Raw genomic sequence first — 13,245 nt, forward strand, 5'->3', positions numbered from 1 at the left:
CCACCCACTAGCCTTGACCTCTGGCCCCGCCCCCTGGATGGGTGGAGGAGAGGGAGGTGGGGGTGGGAGAAACTGAGGCGGAGGGTGTTTGCTTCATGGTGGCGGTGGTCCGTCGCGGGAGCGGGAAGCCAGGGAGCTCCAGTTAAGTGACTCTCCAGACTCTGGACTCTTGACGCAGGCCCCCATTCGGACCCTCACTTCCAACTCGCGAGGGGCTGCCCGTCCTCTGTAGGACTCTGCACACCTTAGAACTGTCTGGGCTCGCTGGGACGCTTCCTCCCGATGCTCAGGAGCCCCGGTGCTTGACCCCTCTCCAAAGACCGGGGCCCCATCTCCTGACTGGGGCCTAGGCATCCTCTCAGCCCCTGAAACATTTCTGAGTGTGCATGTGGAGAGGACTGCTGGAGCTACCCCTCATTGCTTAACAGCCACCCCCTGCTGTCTTCCCTCATTCCCAATCCCCACCGCCCCCATCGGGACTTTGGCATTCCCATTCCAATTACTGGCCATGTTCAGTTACCCCAAAGCCACAGATGCCCTGTACTCGTCTGCCGAGTGGGTTAACTACCCCATCCCCAAGGGCTGTCTTCCACGCCTGGAGTCTTCTGCTCCAGAGCCCCTTCTAATCTACCAGACCCAGGAATTGACCCCCACTTCCCCTTATAAGGGCCAGACTCTGGACTGACTGGGCCCACGTTCTCTAACTTTGTCCAGACGGAGGGATCAGACAAATCTACCCCACAGGCCCCCCACTGGGAGACCCCCACCTCAGGCTCCTTGTCCCCCATCAGGGACCTGAGTCTGTAGCCCCGTCGTTGGCCATTCTTCCGCCACCTCCCCAGCCCAGGCCTCTCCAGCCCTCCTAGGCCCTGGGTGGGGAAAGCCAAAGGAGAGAGCTGGGCAGGAAAAAATATCTGACTTCAGGTTCAAAGAAGCTTGGAAGGGACTGGGGGAAGGGGGCAGGACAATGGCCTTGGCTGGACAATCCCAGTCCCCAGAGGGGGCAGCTCTAACCCTAAACAAGTGCTCAACCCTTGAATGGGCCTGGATGGCTCCCCTGGGGACAGCTTCCTGCCCCCCAACCCCCAGCCCCAATCCCCCCCCCACAGAATCCCTCTCAGAGCAGCGAAAAGAACTCCAGTAACACCATCCCCCCCAATCCCCTCAAAGCCTGAGCCTCAGACAGGGCCCCCCACTGGGACCTAGGTAGCCTGCTCCCCTTCCTCTGGAAGACTCAGGCGTCCAGCCTCGTCAGTCACCCCTCCCCCAGACCCCTAGGCCAAGGGATGCACTTTGTTTAGTGGGGCGGCTAGAAAGATGCAGAAGAGGTGGAGAACCATTTGGAGAGGGGGTGCAGGAAGCCTGTCCTAAGCTTTCCCCCACCAGGGTCTATTTTTCTGGGCCTCCCTGACTGTCCTGAGGGCCCATACTGTTGGCCTAGGGCTTGATTCTGTTTGTAAGAGAATAGCCCTCAGAGATCCTGTCTATGAAGAATGATGTTTGCTCCCAGCACTTGTCTGAAGAGAATAGCCCTCAGAGATCCTGTCTATGAAGAATGATGTTTGCTCCCAGCACTTGTCTTGGGGGGCCTGAGTGCCTCAGTCCTTAAGCATCTGCCTTAGGCTCAGGTCATGGTCCCAGTCCTGGGATTGGGCCCGCATCGGGCCCCCTGCCCAGCGGGAAGCCTGCCTCTCCCTCTCCCGCTTCCCCTGCTTGTGTTCCCTCTCTCTCTGTGTCTCTGTCAAATAAATAAATAAAAATAAAAATCTAAAAAAAAAAAAAAAATTGTCCTAGATGGAGGCCCTAGGGCAAACTGAGGGGTAGATCAGAGTTCCCCACAGCTTGGAAGGTCAGAATCCTGAGCCTAGGGACACTGACCTCCGCCAACCTTAAGGCAGCTCTTCAGCTCAGCCCTGTCTGCGGTTGTTTGCTGGTGTCAGTGGTCAGTGTCTGCATTCTGAGGGCCTGGGGATCTTGGGTGGGGGGCCCTCCTGACTGTGGCCTGCTGTCTTTACCTTAGTATCAGTGAGTTTTTTGAGCCTGTTTTTTTTTTCTCCTGTGTCATATAACACAGCACTGCCCATGCGCCCATCTGTATGAACTTTTTGGACAACTAAGTGTACATGTGCATTTCAATACTTGACATATGTCCGTTGAAAAATCTACGGGGCAGTGAGGCTGAAACTGTACTCACCTCTAAGCCACTAACTGCCCAAAAGGCAGATAGATTAAGAGGCCTGGTGGGGGTGGAGAGACTTGCTTTAGAACAGGAGGGGGCCCCTCCCCAGTCATCTCCCCCACCCCCAGGACAGAGCCATCACGGCACCTTTGTCATGCATCTATCTGCTGTCTGCCAAGAAGACAGCCTCCTGGAGGAGGGGGGGAGGGGCAGTCCTAGGACTTGGCTGAAATCCCCCACACCAGTGCTTCCCAGCTCACCACACTCTACATTCCCAGAAACCTCTCTCCCCATGCCAGTCCCGAGGGCCCCTGTTGCCCATCTTCCCAGCTAGTGACCCCTCACATACCCTCCGTTTCCCCTGCCAACACTGCCCTCTTATTTTTTAGACTACAATTTGCAGTTGTTCTATGTGCTGTTTCTGGTCTGGGGAAGAGGCTCATTCCAGAGGGAGAACCAGAAGAAGGCGGGTGGTAGGATCCCTGGTTGGCTTGCAGTGGGACTGGGACCCCTGAGCCAGGCCAGCCCCATACTTACATGGAGTCTGACCCAGAAGCTTCACAACAAGTTAAGTTTGTCTGGAGCCCCAGCCAGTCCCTCCTGGGATTCTCAGGGCTGACCCAGGCTGAGATTTGCTCCCCTCCCCAACCCCACCCTACTGTTGAGCCCAAAGGGTAGGGGGCTGTCTGCAGGGTGGCAGTCCAAGGTTGTTGGCCTCCAGGAGACTGGAAGTGAGGTTGAGTCACCAGACCTGGCTTGACTTCCCTGGGTCATACAGAATCAACAAAAAACTTCAAGTCCCAAAGACAATTTAGAACTGGGCGCAGAAACTCTCTGCATACACCTTTAACCGTAGTGCAATGTCAAGGCCCTTCACAGAGACAAATGGGAGGTTCTGGTTGCAGGGCCTTGCTGGGAGACCGTGGGAGGGCAGTAAGGGCCGGCACTCCCCAGGTATGGCTGGCCAGAATGGCAGCAGAAAGAGGTGTCAGCCCCCCATCCCCTTGCGAGGGCATCGGGGTGCCGTTTGGTCAGGAAAACCACCAGGAAGGGCTCAGATGGAGACCAGTGGAGATGCTCCACACAAGCATAACACACCACTTATTTTGATTTCTGGGTTCTTTCGCTCTGGAGGCAGAAGAAAGTGAGGAAGGCTGAGGAGGGAAGGGTTCAGGCTTTGCCTCCTCTGGAAGATCATCTCAATCTCAATGTACACACGTTCCTCTGCTCCCTGTAAACCAACTCTCCTTCTCACAGTCCTCCCATCTCTCCCCGACCAAGGTCTACAAACTGAAGTTTCTTTGGCCCAGTCCAGACATTCTAGCCTTGGATAGAAGAGCCCGGTCTCGGGCTGCATTCTGCGGGGAAAGCGGGAGGGGTGGGATGCCCGAGAGCAGTAGTCAGAAGTAACCGGAATGTCTGTAGAGCAGGATGCTCGGCCCTTCTCTTACTCCCCAACCAGTGGCCTCTCCCCCATCTGTGCCTCATTTTCCTCACCTAATACGGAGGAATTGGACTAGAAGAACTCTACATTTCCTTCCAGCCCCAACATAAAATTGCTGTTCCAATCCCATACACCCTCCGATCTACCTGTGTCACGTCTTCGGCGTGGGAATATAGATTTCTGTTTGCACACTTGTGAAGAGAAACTGGGGTTGGAGGGCTGGGGGAGAAAGAACCCAATGAGATGCTGGCACAGGCCTTTCTGCACCCCACCTCCCTCCTCTAAGCAGCCTTCCTGGGAGAACTGGCAGGTGTTCCCACCCAGTCTGATCAAGTTATGTTCAAGGATTTTGGGAGGCCAGTTTGGACTTGGTTTTGAGGCCTTGGGAGGTTACAAGAAACACACTTCACGAGGTAAAACTTTTCACGGAAAACAGAGCTGGTGGGGGCTGGTATGTGTGTATGTGGATGCGTGTGTACAGGAAGGGAGACACCCAGGCCAAAAGCTAGACAGGAAACAGACATCCTACCCCTCCTCTTTTCATATTCTTTCAGTTGCTCTCTTTGAATCCTTGCTTAGCACCCTAGAGAGAGGGATGCTAGGAGACTTAGGGTCACTCCCAGCTCTCAAATTCTGAGCATCCCTGCTGTCCTGCCCTTCGTCCAGAGAAAGGTACAATGCAGCGCCCACAGTGATCACCGAGGAAGGCAGGAGCCCACAGAAGATCCAGATTGTGCGTGTGCTGGAGGGGTGCTCAGGATAAGCAAGCTCTGAAAAGTGAGGGCATGTGGGCCCCTGACAGACCAGTTGGACTCCCCTGTCTTCCACCTTTCCCTGGGCCACCCTGGCTGTGCATCTGAGGTCCTGCAGAGACTCCCGGCATTGGCCTGGTGCTCCCCAAGACAGGCGGGCCTCTACTCTTGTCAAAGGGCATCTCAGTGGCCTACTGGCTGCAAGCAGTCCCATCCCCTGGGGATCAGGTGGCTTGAGGTCCCCAGGATTCATGGTTCAGAGGCGGCCTGTCCCTCTGCTAGGTTAGCTGGAGTACTCCTGGAGGACGGAAGCCAAGGGCCCCACATGTTGGGATGGGCTCTTTCCCTGGGCTTTATGGAGAGTCACACACACTAGTGGGACAGGAGTCACAGTCACACACACTGTGGCAAAGGAGACCAGGTTTGGAGCAGGGACTTGCTGCCCCTGGTTTTGCCTAACTGTCAGGCATCCCCACCAGGTCATGCCCTACCCTGAGTGCTCCTGGGTGCTAAGCGCTGTGTCAGATCATGCAGAACAAGTGGAGAAAGGGTTCACCAAATACAGACGAGAGAAGACAAGCAGAATGGTCAGGCGGCTCAGCAACGGAACTACACTCACAAAGGGCACAGGTAATGCGATGGAAGCAATGGAGTCACGGTTGGCCGGGAGGCCGGCTTGCCCTGTCTCCCCCTCCCCCCACACAGATCGGTCTACACCTATCACTCCCATCCAGGCCAGGGCCCCGCCCCAGCTTCCAGGCATTTCTGGAGAGAGTGGACGCAGCTCTGGGTCATGAAGGGCTGGTTGCTCTTTTCCCTTCTCCTCACATGCAGTTCTGCTTTTTCCTCGGCTTGCTTTTGCTGGAGTGCAAAGACTCCAGCATGCTGAGAAGGAAGTCCTGGCCAGTGTTCTCGGCTGCCCTGGTTCCCTAGCGACTCACAAACGACCACTGTCCGGAGGATGGGTGACTCTGAAATGCCGAAGCTCCTGAACTCCAAAGTTACAGGAGAGCAAAACGGTGGCTTTCTCTGCCTCCACTCCCACCACTTCCCAGAATGCCTGGAATTCCCTTCTCCAACTGATTAACCTTCACTCATTCTGGAAGACAGGGTTTCTCCCTCCTGCGTTACACCCCCCGCCACCCGCCACCCCCACCCCCACCTCCGTCTGTCTCCTGCAGCAGGTGGCTTCCTCCGGTGCTGGTGTTCCCTGAAGGCACGGTTCATGCCACAGTGACGTCACTGACAACACTGACTACACTGATGGCACTGAGTCTTGTCAGCTCTGCACCGCACCACAGTGAGACCTCCTGAAGGCAGAAACCCATGCCCTGGGCCCAGCACGGCATCCTGCTGACATCCCAGATTTAAATGCTACCCCTGGCTCTGTAGCCCTCACGGCCCATGTAAATGAGCCTCTCCAAGCCCTACTTTCCTCAACCGGGAATTGGAGATAATAACAGTCCTTACCTTACAAGTAAAGATCCAACGAGAGAATGCATGCTGGTGTTCATGTAAAACCCACCAAGAAGAATTCAAGAACTAGCAGCTGCTACTGTAATGTTTTTTATTGGTGATGTACAATGAACAGCACTTAGTAGACCCTCAGATGTTCGCTAGATGAAAAAAGGAAGAAAAGATGTAAGTCAAAAATTTACTTCCCGGGCTGCCTGGGTGGCTCAGTGGGTTAAGCGCCTGCCTTCAGCTCAGGTCATGATCTCAGGGTCCTGGGATCAAACCCCACATCAGGCTCTCTGCTCTGCAGGGAGGCTGCTTCCCCCTCCCTCTCTGCCTGCTTTTCTGCCTACTTGTGATCTCTCTCTCTCTCTCTCTCTCTCTCTGTCAAATAAATAAATAAATAAATAAATAGAAAGAAGTATACTTCCCTTCGGACCCTGACCGGTCTCCAGGGTTCCTGTAAACTACTGCTGGGGGTAGGGAGGTGACCCTCAGAAGAAGATCAGTTATTTCCCAGACTTTGGATTTGAAAAAGGGAGATTTTTTTTTTCCCCCATCTGAATAGAAGGGTTGCGAGTCCAGAGGCAACGGGGAGTTCTCTAGCCCTGTTCCTTGGCTGGGGTAATGTGGGGCTGTTACAATTATGTCCTACATTTGCCAATACTAAAGGCCTACTATCCAGTCTTTCTGGTACATAAAAGGGTTTGGAGTCAGGGATATGATCCCTTAGACAGAAGGAGGAGATAATATCAAATCTCACTGAAGAATGCCCGGTATATTTATTCAATGCCCAAACTGAATCAATCAATAGTTAAATGATAACGAATTCATGGCTCTGTATCTTTAGGACTGTACTGAATCTTCCACAACAACCACCCCCTCCCCAAACCCGCCCCCCTGGCCCCCTCCTGCCCTGGCCCCCAGTCACCTTTGTTCTAGCTGTTCTGCTTCATTGCCCTCCTTGGGATGATGACAAAGTGCTGGACTCTGACCTTCAGTCTGAGAATCAACTTCTCCCAAGACCTGAGACCCTGACCTGGGACCTAGAAGCCTGGGGTTCCGTCCACATGCTCTCCTTGCAGCACCATAAGAAAGTTGGTCATTTAAGTAGCTTGAGAATTCCTAAGGGGCTTGCCCAGGGCTGAGCTGGGAAAGAGCAATGAAGTTCTATTGCAGAGAGTACATCACTGAAAAGAAATGGTGGGAAGGGTCAACATGAGAGATAGCCCACAAAGTTCCTGTGAAAAGGTGAGGCTGTATGACTATTTTTAGGGCACTAGAAGAGAGGATAAAGGGAATGGGGAGTGAACAGTGGGAAGGAAAATCCTTAAAAAAAAAAAAAAAAAAAGATTTAATTTATTTACCTGACAGAGAGAGAGCACAAGCAGGGGGAAGCAGCAGGCAGAGGAAGAGGGAGATGGAGGCTTCCCGATGAGTGGGGAGCCCAATTCGGGGCTCAATCCCAGGACTCTGGGATCATGACCTGAGCTGCAGACAGATGTTAACCGACTGAGCCACGCAGGTGCCCCAAGGAGTTATGCCCTGGAAAACTCTCATTTCTCCATGGGATCTCATCCAAGCTCATGGCTTTAATTAGTAATGACTACCAGTATCTAAAGCCCCATACTTCACATCAGTATATCCAACCACCTGTTGGCCATCCTGACCTCAAGTCCTCATTGCCTTAAACTCAACACATCTAAACTGAGTGTATCCTTAGCTCCCATCACAGAACAACCTGACCCTCATCCTATATTCCTAGTGTTGGCATCACCATCCAATTCTACCCATTTACTCAAGTCAGAGCTGGGTTGTGATCCCCTGATGCCAGGCAGCCTGCTGGTGCAGTACCAAGAAGCTATCCCTGAGGTCACAGAAGAAAAAGGCTCACAGACCAGGTACCTGGCGGGCTCAGTCAGTAAAGCATGAGGCTCTTGATCTTGGGATCATGAGTTTGAGCCCCGCATTGGGTATAGAGACGACTAAAAATAAAATAAAATGAACTTAAAAAAAAAAAAAAAGGCTCACAGACCAAATCAAGATGCTTGACTCACATGGTGTATTGGATAAATGTAAAACACACAATGAGGACCAAGGGGAAAACAATGGGGGGTACAAGTTGAATGGAAGGATTTTACAGCCTGAATTCTGCGGTGTTCAATGTGCATCTGTCCTGTCAAACTGACCTCTTGAATATCATGTACCTCAGGTGTCTCATACTTCAGGTATCGTAAATATCATAAGTGTCTGCTGGATCTTCTCTCTCTCTCTCTTTCTTTTTTTCTTTTTCTTTCATTCTTTCTTTCTTTAGGAGTGTTTATTTATTTGAGAGAGAGAGAGAGAGAGAGAGCACGAGCAGGGAGAGGGGCAGAAGAAGAGGGAGAAGGAGAAACAGGTTCCCTACTGAGCACAGAGCCTGATGCAGGAGGCTCAGTCCCAGGACCCCAAGATCATGACCTGAGCCTAAGGCAGATACTTAATCAACTGAGCCACCCAGGCAGGTGCCCCCGCCTTCTCTCCCTTTCTATCTCAGTTCACACAAATATATTCTAATGTGTCTTACAGATTTATCTGCATGTAACACTTCTGATAAATTCCATCCATCCCATTTGTTTTCCTGTCTTCTGTAGCAGAACTGGGTGTTCCCAAACAATCAGCAGGTGTACTTTCCATGGGTACTTACTCTAGATTGTTGTTGCCTCCCTCAGCACCTCCCAATTTCAAATAATTACCAAGCCTTGCCCATGTTTCACTTCCTATTTCTTGAATCTGGACATTCTTCTCTATTCCCATCAAACCATAGTGTGCCTTGTTGGGATTGTAGCCAGAGTCTTTCTAGTTGGTCTCCCTCTTTCCAGTCTTTTTTTTTTTCCCCCCACTCTCTCCAGTCTTAATCATTTTAAATGTCCTCCTGATACAATCAGTGATCTATCTGGAAACACAATCTTACATACCACTCTGCTCCTCCTTGAAGGATTCCCTTTTGCCCTCAGGATGACTTCCAAGTTCCTTAGCAGGCTAAACAAGGCCCCTCAAAGGCTGAGGTTTCTACCCATCATCCACTACTCCCTGCCTTCACTGGACCATCCTGGAACAGGAATGTTTGGGCATCTCGGCAGGCCTGCTGCTGTTCCCTGTCCCAGAGTCTTCCTGAGACTGTCCACTGTCGAGGAAAGAGTCATTCCTCCCTTCTGCTCCCCCTACAAACCAAATTAAACCTTACCCTGGCCTCAAACCCTCTACTATGCTGCAGCAGTCCTTTATTTCAGAGATGAGCTCTCTGACTCAGAGGTCAGGGCTAATACATGATATATACCCCTCCACACTCCTCTATGACTGTACTTCCCCAACGGGCCATCCCTTTTCTTGTTCAAAGTTAACTCCTTGACCTCTCTTTGACCCCTTGGTTATTCCCTTCTTTCCAGCAGGGAAAGCCTCTTCCTAGTATCAGCTCTTGAGAGAGTTGGGATGGTTCAGTGCAATGGTCCCCAAGCTTGACAGAGCCTAAGAATCACCTGGGTTATTTGTTTTCCAGGCTTTTCCTCTCCAGAACCTGACTCAGGACAATTTGGAGGAAGCCCAAGAATCCATTTTTAACAACTACCCCATTGATAATTTTTAGGAGATGAACTGCCTTGGACAAGGTTTTAACTCACCAAACCTTGTTTTCCTCGTGTGTAGAAATGAGGAAAGAATGCCTTAGACAATTCGTGATAATATCCCCTGGCCCCCTCAAAAAGCACCTAGTAAGGTATTTTAAAATATTTTTAATCAAACGTTGCTGCTGCTGTTATCACTGGCTCGTTTTTCAGAAATATCTGCCTTTTGACTTACTTTCTTTTTCCAAGAAACTTCCAGAATAAATTGTCCTTCTCTGCTCCCCCAGCCTCCAGTTGTTTTTAGTTCACAAAATATTTTGATTGATTTTTTTCTGATAAAGAAGTAATACCAACTATCTCAAAATATCACAAAGCAGTAATAGGCCTTCCAACACCTTTCCTCCCAAGACCACTACTGTTGTCAGCTTGGTGAATGTTCTTCTAGGTTACTGCTCATGAACATAGTAACCCGCTTTTCTAAACAAAAAAATAAGATTCTAGGGGTGCCTGCGTGGGTTAAGCCTCTGCCTTCAGTTCAGGTCATGATCTCAGGTCCTGGGATCGAGTCCCACATCAGGCTCTCCGCTCAGCAGGGAGCCTGCCCCCCCACCACCTTTCTGCCTACTAGTGATCTCTGTCTGTCAAATAAATAAAATCTTAAAAAAAAAATAAGATTCTAGTCTAAACTTCTTTTCCACTTAGTGACTACATATCTCATCAAATCTTGCTTTTGCCTCCACCTCTGCGTGATATGGCTAAGATCACCAGTCACTTCCTAATTGCCGAAACCACCGACTCCTGCAGCCCTAATCTGAGTGTGTGACCCTGGATTTCTCTTTCTCTTGTCACTCTCCTGCTCAGATTCCTCTCCTCCAGCCTCCCTGACTGGCTTCAGCAGTGACATCAGGTACACGGAATCACTTCCTCAAGCTGTACCCTCCGGGCCTTTTGCAAGGATTGCCTGGAGAAACCCATTCATCTCTGGACTTCTCTTGCAGTTCCTACCATCTCTCCTCTAGCAGCGGCTTTGTCAATACAAGTCGTCTCATTTTACTGCCTTGCCTGAGATCCTTCAATGAGACCCTCCCCCACTGCCTTCGAAAACAGTTTCTCGGCCTGGCTCCTGTGGGGAACTGGGAATTGCCTAGGATTTGTAGTCAGAAAGTCCTGGTTGGGCGCCTGGGTGGTTCAGTGGGTTAAAGCCTCTGCCTTCGGCTCTGGTCATGATCCCAGGGTCCTGGGATTGAGCCCCGCATCGCATTGGGCTCTCTGCTCAGCGGGGAGCCTGCTTCCTCCTCTCTCTCTGCCTGCCTCTCTGCCTACTTGTGATCTCTCTCTGTCAAATAAATAAATAAATAAAATCTTAAAAAAAATAAAATAAAATAAAGTCCTGGATTGACATTCCTCACTCACTAACATACCAACAGTGTGAATTTAGGAAATAACCTAACTTCCAAGCTTGCATCTCTCATCTGTAACCCAGGAAAATAAGACCCAAAGCTGTATGGCTGAGAGTCAAGAGTTTATTAAGTGCCCAGACAGCAATGGCAAGAGTGAGCACTCTAACAACCCTGCTCTGATTCATCCTTTGTCCTCCCACCTGCAGTCAGGTTTTTCATCTATCTGTTGTTCCCAGAACCCTGCTCTGGTTGTGCCTACAGTGCTCTACCCCCTCCCCCTTGTTTGTCCCCCTAAGACCCTGCTCATCTCCAACGGTGAAGGTTAGCCGCCTCCTCTCAAGCCTTTCTGCGTCTCCACAGGTGGAAGTCCCTCCTCCTTTGGAAAGCCTCCAGACCCTACACATTCTGCTGTGATAGCATCTATGTCTAATAGTACACTAATCAGCTCAGTTTTCACCAGACTGACACCGTTTAAGACCAGACCTTATTCCTCTTTGTGTCCTTCATGCCCAGCAAGAAGTAACCAGTAAGTGTGGGTTGCAAAAATCAATCTGATACAAATTTTATTTTTTCTCTTCATTTCCTACTACGCTGTAAGACCAAGTGAGGGGTTAAGTATGAGGTTCAAATGTGGGGGAGAGGATTCGGGGTAATCTATTTATGGGAGGCAACTAAGTTCAGAGGAAACCCTACCCCCTATGCCAGGCGTTTTCTTCTCTCAGACTTCTCTCAACTTCCATCTCCCCAGCCCTCACTGGGGTCGCTCCAGGAAGTGGTCACAAAGAGACTCATAAAGGCCACAGTTTGGGGGAGGGTGTGGTTGGGTTGAAGGGGAGGTGTCTACACAAATGAGCCTCCTCACAGCTCAACGCTCAGGTGAGGCACTGTCGGGCCTCCGGCGATGGGAGTGAACCACTTGGCCTCAGTTTCCCAAGAGGTGAAGCCTCCGGCTGCGGGCCTGGGCATTAAGGAGGCTGGTGGTGAGGAGGCTTACTGGCCTGGCTTCCACAACGAGCACGGTTGCAGGCCGAAGGGGTGGGGGGTGGGGGTTGGAGGCGGGGGGCTTGGCCCTCAGGCTCCCGCTTCTTCCTGGTCTTTGGCTCCTGGGCCGCAGAGGCCGAGCTCAGAGCTGGGGGCGGGATGGGGGCGGGCACTTGAGACCTGCCCAGCCACGGCCAAGGCTACGGAGGCACCACCCAGAAGGCTTCCATTGGGTGGTATCTGCCTGAGAGGCGAGACTTTCCCTTTTCGTTGTATCCTATTGAACGAAATCCAGTCAGAGGCGGGATTCCATGCTCCGCAGGTGGGGAGGGGTGCTTTGGTCCAGCTCCCCTTTGCAGTTCTGGATTTAACCGCTTCTGTCACTGTGGGGTTTTGAGGGTTTTAATGTTGGGACTCCTCCTCACCAATTAAATATCATGTTTTTAAAAATTCACTTTCCCTTCTGATTTCCTAGCCTCTGACCAGGCCCAAATTCCATCCTCAGTCACAGGATCATTTGAAGATAATACATCAGAAGTGTTTTTGTTTAAAAAAAAAAAAAAAAAAAAAAAGAGGGGTTTTTGTTTTTGTTTTTAAATTGTGCTAAAATGCACATAACATAAAAATTTACCATTTAACCACTTTTTTCCCCTTTTTTTTAAAGTAGGCTCCACACCCAGCATGGAGCCCAATGTGGGCCCTGAACCCACGACTCTGAGATCAAGGCCTAGGCTGACAGGAGTCTGATGCTTAAAAGACTGAGCTGCCCAGACACCTCACACACACACCCCCACCCCGTTTTAACCATTCTTGAGTATACGTGAAGTACACTTAAGTGGCATTATGTATATTCACATTGTTGTCCAGCCATCATCAAGAAGCTTTTGATGTATAGGGTAAAATTTTAAAAAGCAGTACATGCTTGTCATTATAGGTAAACAAGCCAAAAGTTAATGAAAGAAAAATGAACAAATGAACTGTTTTCCACTACCAGGAGGTAAGTAATCACATTAACAGCTATGTACCCTTCCTTCTGCATGTTTCTCTGATAACCATACAAGCCAATATCCACATATTTGAGGCTCTTACTTTGTGCTCTTACAAAGACAGGATAATACTACCCGTAATACTCATAAACTTACAGACATCTCTTTGTACACATAGGTTAATCACCTTTTTACTAATAGCACAATAGTCCATAGTATGGACATAACGCCATTTATCTGGTGTTTTCACTCTTGAGGGACTTTTGGTTTGTTCCCATTTCAACACTACAAATAAAGTTACAATAAACATCCTTACAGGGGTGCCTGGCTGGCTCAGTTGGTAGAGCATGCAGCTCTTGATCTCAGGGTTGTGAGTGCGAGGCCCACAGTGGGTGAAGAGATTACTTAAAAATAAAATCTTCAGGGTTGCCTGGGTGGCTCAGTGG

The sequence above is a fragment of the Lontra canadensis genome, unplaced genomic scaffold, assembly GCF_010015895.1.
Source record: "Lontra canadensis isolate GAN:19392208 unplaced genomic scaffold, GSC_riverotter_1.0 scaffold186, whole genome shotgun sequence".
Classification (NCBI taxonomy): domain Eukaryota; kingdom Metazoa; phylum Chordata; class Mammalia; order Carnivora; family Mustelidae; genus Lontra; species Lontra canadensis.